This window comes from Sipha flava, unplaced genomic scaffold (assembly GCF_003268045.1).
Source record: "Sipha flava isolate LNK unplaced genomic scaffold, YSA_version1 76_pilon_pilon, whole genome shotgun sequence".
Taxonomy (NCBI): Eukaryota; Metazoa; Arthropoda; class Insecta; order Hemiptera; family Aphididae; genus Sipha; species Sipha flava.
Genome location: NW_020273616.1, coordinates 1183698 through 1190787, shown reverse-complemented (window position 1 = coordinate 1190787; position 7090 = coordinate 1183698). Strand labels below are relative to the sequence as shown.

Sequence of the window (7090 nt, the reverse complement as noted above, 5' to 3'; positions counted from 1 at the left end):
ATATTTTTTTAAACAATACTGAAACTTCTGTATATAAATTTGAATTTTTTTCTACCATTTAAGTGAATCTTTGTCACATTGATGTTTTTTTAATTACAGTACAATACAATTAATCATAAATAATAGCTAAGACCTACAAATAAAATATTCATTTTGATACCTCATATCATACAATGTAAAACAATATCGATATCACATAGAATAATCCATCAATATTGTTACTTTATTTACACTAGTAAATAGAATTAATGGTTAATGATATAATAAGAAAAATAAAAATATAATGAACGTAAATTTAATAACAACAGGTACTCAGAACTCGAGAAACTATATCTTAACTAATATATAATTATAATAATACAATACATTCAACAACAAGATGTATACCACATGAAGCTCGCACTAAGCTAATTAAAATGAGTGCATTTCCAATTAATACTAACCATATACTTAATTATAATGATTATGTTAAGATATTTAACTATAAATATATTCTCAGCAAAAATGATGCAGACTAAAACGGACAATAGAATTTATAACTATTTTCAAAATGCTCAATATGCACTTTATACAATATGAACAGAAACATAAGTTTTGTGTTATATGGTTGGATTTAGATAAACGCTATCTCAACAATCATTCACCAATATATATTAATGATATTTCTTAATACTGAATTCATGCATGTAGTCCTCCTAGATATTAATTTGGCTGATACACGGCAACTATATGTAAACATAACAAAAACAAGCATACATTAATTAATAATCATAATGAAAGATATTTATTATATATTTACATTAAACATAAATTCAATGTCAGTAATATTAATAAATTTAAAATTGTCCTTATACAAAATTGCTCATTATTTGTAAATCCACTACATCAATTATATTCAATGAAACAGGTTTTGTCATTTTTGAATCAATAGTTGCATTTAAGCTGAAATTAAAAAAATAATTTATTAATTATTTTATTTTTATAAAAAGGTACATTAGAATTCTAAAATCAAATAAATTTGCAAACTTACAGTAGATTAAATCTCATGGATTGTTGTCCTTTTAATATTTGATTATTATTAATTAATTAATTAAATATATTGTTCTACTTAATGTAACAATAAAAATATTATTTATGGGTACTATTTACATGCTTAAATTAAAAGCATTCTAAGATATTCTAATTATCAATTACTAATTTAATCATTATTTATCAATTCATATATAATAAGTACCACAATTTAACTTATTACATAATGAAATAAACTTTATAATATAGAGCAGACTGATAGACTATACAATAAATCGTTATTATTATTTATATTTTAAAAAATTGTAATTTGAATTAATTTGAAAAAAATGTTGGAAAATTTTAATGAATTTAGATTTAAAAAAAAACTTATAGGTATGTTATACCAAATTTCTATATTTGGCATATGTTACAAACTATATTAAAATCTTCATGCAATAACAGGTGAAAATTGATACTCTTAGATTGCAACATATAATTTACACTTCTACAATATTATTAACTTTGTCGATTCTTTATATTTCCAACTGGTTCTGAAATAAATATTAAAGATGTAGGTATCTTCAGTGAATAATAGTATTTAGAAAATGATAAGAATTATAATATATATCATACCTAATTATAAATGGTTTTAATATTGATACATAAAATTAAATAACATTTAAATTTAAGAATATTTTACGGTCCATCAATCTACTCTGTGTTTGTTATATACTTAATACAAAGCAATTCATTAAACAAAATTAAACAAATATGTAACACATTTATTAAACAATATGTAAAAAAAAAGATAATATCTACATGATAAAAAAATAACAAAAAATAATTTTATATGATGAACTTACGTTACAGAATTGAATTTGAAAAAATATGATATAAATCAACAATATGACATGATTGTTCGGAGACAATAAAATGGTTTCAACTTACAAGTTTGTATTAAGACTTAAAGAATAAAGAAAATTAATAAAATTAAAGATAAACAATAATAAATATAAATTAATATTACTGATAAGGCTTATCTAAAATACAAATTTAGTAAAACAAAATCAAATCGCGGCAAATTTTGAAAATAGGTGTTGTTTTTTATTAATTTTATTAATTTTTAAAAAATAATTATAATTTCAGTGATGTTAATCAACTACCATTAGTAACAATAATTATTGAACTAGCTGTTTGGTACACAAACATCACATCTTTGGTAAAGACTAAATTCAAAGATTAATATCTTATAGTTAAAATGCAATATTGATTCGAAAGGTCGAAATTTAGTAGATACACTTCACCGTGGTGAAAACACCATGCATATTATTTGTCTAAAGTGATTAAAAGCAGTCCGAAATTCTAATTAAGTTCTAATAATAAAAAATAAATAAATAGACAACAGGCGTTCTGTCAGTAATTTTTAATTGTGTATGCCAACAAAAATTATCAATGATAATGTTTGATTATTATCTTTATCATGTACCACTACATCAATAGACAAATACACTTAGGTATACATTTTGTAAATGGCATAACTTTTTTATAAAGAAAATTAACTTTTTGAATTTTGTAAAAACTTAAATTAAGGAACATCCTACACGTTCTTTTTTAAAAAATAATAGAGGTTCGCTAGAAGATATGATAATTTAGTTGGGGTATTAAATTCCCAGATTCAACCCCCCTCCCACCCCATTCAAGCACTGCTTATAGTACAGCCGCAGAAAATAATGCAAATTTTCAATTTTTATAAATAATAAATATCAATTGATAATTTTTAAAAATTTAAATAATCATAATTGCATGTATCTATTTATATATTTAGTATATATATTTACAATTTTGTATAAGAATAGGTGTGTAGTCAAATGAATAATAAAGGGATACAACCGCCATGAACTTTTTTAAATATTATTATATTATGTTTTTTTGGTTATACACTTCATTTAGTACTTACCTGTGTTAATATCTTTATACTTTTACTTCATACCACATACTACAAAATATATTTAGTTTTCATGGACATTATAGTTCATGTGTAAAGCTTTAATTCCAGTCCCTTTCTCTAATAATAAAACAATTTAACCACCACTGCATGAATACATAAATCTAAGTATAATCACAGCGTAAATCGTCTGGGTGGAAATAATATATACAATTAAATTTTTATAATAGTTGAAAATATGTATTTTTTAATCCATAGAATTAATAATTAAATCAAGTGTAACAATAACGAATTAAATTTATAAATACTCATTTAATTTAACAACTATTTTTAATTTAATCAAAAAGCATTATACATTTTCTCGAGAATAGTTATACATTCCTACTTATATAAGGAATACCAAATTTTATTTAAGAATTTAATATTATTATACATTTTATGAAATATAAATTAAATTCTGAATTATACTATAATATTAAACAAAACATAATGGTATGAACCTATCTATATTTTTCACATATTCGCTACTAGTATATATTAAAAATATATAGATTAAAAATATTAAATGTATATATATATTTATTTATTTTTTTTATCAATGATAATTGGACACTAAACACTGCTCTCAATATGCTTAGGTAAAGAAGAAGATTATAAGAGGAGTGTATCATTCTATGGAAAAACAAGTTAAAATAAATTGGACACTTTTTAATGCTATTTATTTCGTTAATACATGATTGCATGCATAGATATCCTATTCCTTCACGTGCAATTAATATTTTATTTTTAAAATAGTAGACTGAGTAAAAGTGTATTGTTATGCATGTGTTCTGAGTGTCAACCCTTGATTATGGAGCACTGACCCCAACGAATAAAACTTACGTCAGTCCGATTTTTTTTTTTATTTACGATAAAATATTGCGGAATACTAGTGCTACTTCGTGAATAGGTACATGAATAAAATTTTAATACGTGATTACGGTTAATAAATTTACTTACGAGTATTTAATATGAGTGAATTAAATATATCCGTTTAATTGTGCACGGAATTTGTGAAAATATATGATGTATAAATCCATATTTTAAGCTAAAACCTCAAGCGTCTTCTGTGTTCTACTAAAAATTAAAAATTATAACAATAATAAATTAAAAATGAAGAAAAATTTAAAACAAATGAAAACGTTTAATTATATATATATGATGAAAGCAAAGAGCCATATTGTGTTAAAATAATTCTAACTTTTACAAATTTAATTTAAGATTATTTAAGAAAACGATTTTTTCAACAATTGTATCAGCATTAGTTCACATATTTTCTCGGCTAGATAGCAGTTCATATTATACTGTATAAAATACATTATATAAAATATATTGAAAACCGACAAAAACAATAGGTAATTACAGGTTTAAAAAAGGATAAAATAATAAATAACTATTACAGTTACACAGTTTCCTATCCAGAATCCCATCCGGTATGTGATAATACAATTAAATTTAAGAATGCAAATCATAAAAATAAAAATTGTATGTTTCGAATTAAACTTTAGGCTCTTGACACCGACAGACTGTTGAACACTACTAATATTACATTTTTAGTTCTTCTTATTCAGCAGTTAACAAGCTGTTAGCTTCTTTATAAAAGCTGCTATACGTAGACTCCTTGCCCACAGGTATCTCAATGTCCTTAATTCATGTTTAATATGACCTGAACATTTCAGAATTAAAATATGTACTCAAGGAGTATTTGTTTTATTAAAATAATTATATTCCCACTTTTCCAACTTATTCTCCTTTAGTGTAATTGTATAGAACTCGTTCACCGAGAAAAATTCATTTTTTGCAAGGGGGAGTGACTGAGGTAACATTATATCAGCCCTTCCCTCCCTTCAAAGCATATATTTTACAAAACTTAATATGCTGAATAAAATAAAAAATATTTTGTAAAATGTGTGTTTTGACGGGAGGGCTTGAATAATGTCACACCGGTCTCTCCTGCAAAAAACGAATTTTTCTAGATGAACAAGTTCCGTATAAATTTTGAAAATGGTTGTACAAATTCATATTAATTGCATTCTAATAATAACCTATAACAAAAATCATATATTCCTAGATTAGGAGAGGGAGCAGCGTAATGGATTTAAATTTACTAGCTATGTAAGTAGTTGATTTAATTATGACTATTGGAAATCTTTAAAAATATTATTTTTAAATAATAATAAATTTTTGTTTTTAGTGGTGAAATGTAAACATTTTTGCTATATCATACAAAAATGCTATTATTTTTTTTTAATATAAACAAAACATATATACTAATTAGGGTTTAAATTGACAAAAAAGGGCAGGACGGACTCTATTCCATATATCATTCTCAGAGTTTCTTATTGTCTTGATTGTGGAAGTGTCGATATCAGTGGTTTTGTTTAAATCTGATTTTTGATTAAAAGACTATCATATATCTATAGCAAAATGTATATAAATGAAATTTATTTTTTACATATACTTAAAGACCCGATAAATATGATATAAACTAGATATAGTTTAAAGCATGCTCCTTCAGTTACTGTTTGCCACGGGCCCCTAAAAGTGTAAATCCGGCTCTGAAAAGGCCTGTGATCTATTTCAGTCACGGTTAATCACGTAGCTATATATTTATTATACATATTTATTTCTATCCTGCTATTTTAATTAGGGCAACGTGGAATTTTCGTTTTAAAACTCTCAAATAATTAAAACGTATAAATATTTGTATCTTATAAGCAGGGCTCGGAAGTTGTAGCACTAAAAATGTTATTTTTTAGCTCTTAAATATGCTCTTAAAAACTATAAAATATGCGCTATAAATATCACGAAAAATCAAAAAAATATGCATTTAAGTTAAAAAAATTACAAATTTATTAAAAAAAAAAATTAAATGTAATTTTATAAATTGTTGGCCTCATATACGTCTAGTCCAGTCCGGTTGAATTATAAAATTAACAAAAATGTTAAATTACTTAAATATATTTGTAAAAGTGTACTTATAATTAAATTATATTATTTAGTTACTAACTATTATTACATCAAATTGTCAATGAAAACCTAAAACCTAACATAACCCTAACCTAACCTAACCCTAAATTAGCAAAACAGCAAAAATCCCGTAAATTTTCAAAAAATAGCAAAATTAAATTTTGTGTTTGATATCTGAGTAGTGTGAAACATATTTGAGTCATACTTTGGATGTTCTAGGATGAACCAAGGAAAATATGCATTTCCTAAAGCTTGCTAGCCCTGTTTATAAGCAATAATATTAATTAATATCAGCTATAACTATATATAATCAGTATATAACAATATAACCTTTATATTTTGATCTATATTAAGTGAAATCACATATATGTGTAATAACTAGGGCTGGTTTTTTAATGCCCTAAAAAACACTAAAATGCTCTAAATAATAAAGAAAATTATCAATAGATAAAGTATAACATTTTAGCATAATGTATAAACCAATGATTATTAAACCATACTATAGTATATTAACAGTAATTTTTTGGTATTGAGTTAAGCTATAATTATAATTAGAGAACAAATAAAATAAAAATTTTGGACCCCCCCCCCCATAAAAAGGGTAGGTTGTACCCAAAGGTCTTACTCGAAAGCACTCCTACGTATAATATCAGGGGTGGACTGAGGCCTAGAAAGCTCGGCATGGTTTTACAGAATAACAAACAAGCAACTTGTGTTAGATGGGAAAATTTTAGTTTGAGGCTTAAACCTAAAATGTTTGAAGGGTCTGGGTGTGTATGGCTACCTAGCCACCCTGTCAGTCAGCCTCCGTATAATATATTCGGTTAGGTACTGACAGAGCAGTGGCGTATAATTGTAATATTTTCGTTCTTCCACAATTCATATTGATCTTTCTAAATTTAAAACCCTGCTTGTACACGTACCACGATGATATTTAAACGAGTATGTATTGGTTAATATAAAAATCCGAAATATCCAGTTTCTGTATTCATTAGAAAATATCAGACAATTAATAAAAAATGAATAAGAATCATTTCGAAAAATAAAACCTATAGATACGTTAAAACTTAACTATCCAATATAGATTATCACTATACCACTTTAGAAAATGCTATTATCGGTTAT

At 24.6% G+C, this 7090-nt stretch overlaps 1 long non-coding RNA gene across 2 annotated transcripts; it reads right to left on the bottom strand.

The window, feature by feature from the left end:
- Positions 1–202: 202 nt before the first annotated feature.
- On the bottom strand, positions 203–2007 carry LOC112692748. Of its 2 annotated transcripts, XR_003149434.1 has the most exons (4): positions 1875–2007; positions 1031–1058; positions 800–942; positions 203–725 (listed from the first exon to the last, which is right to left on the bottom strand). It is a non-coding gene; the product is annotated as an uncharacterized LOC112692748 (long non-coding RNA). The 2 variants fall into 2 exon arrangements; XR_003149433.1 differs by lacking the exon at positions 1031–1058.
- Between the last annotated feature and the right edge of the window lie 5083 nt (positions 2008–7090).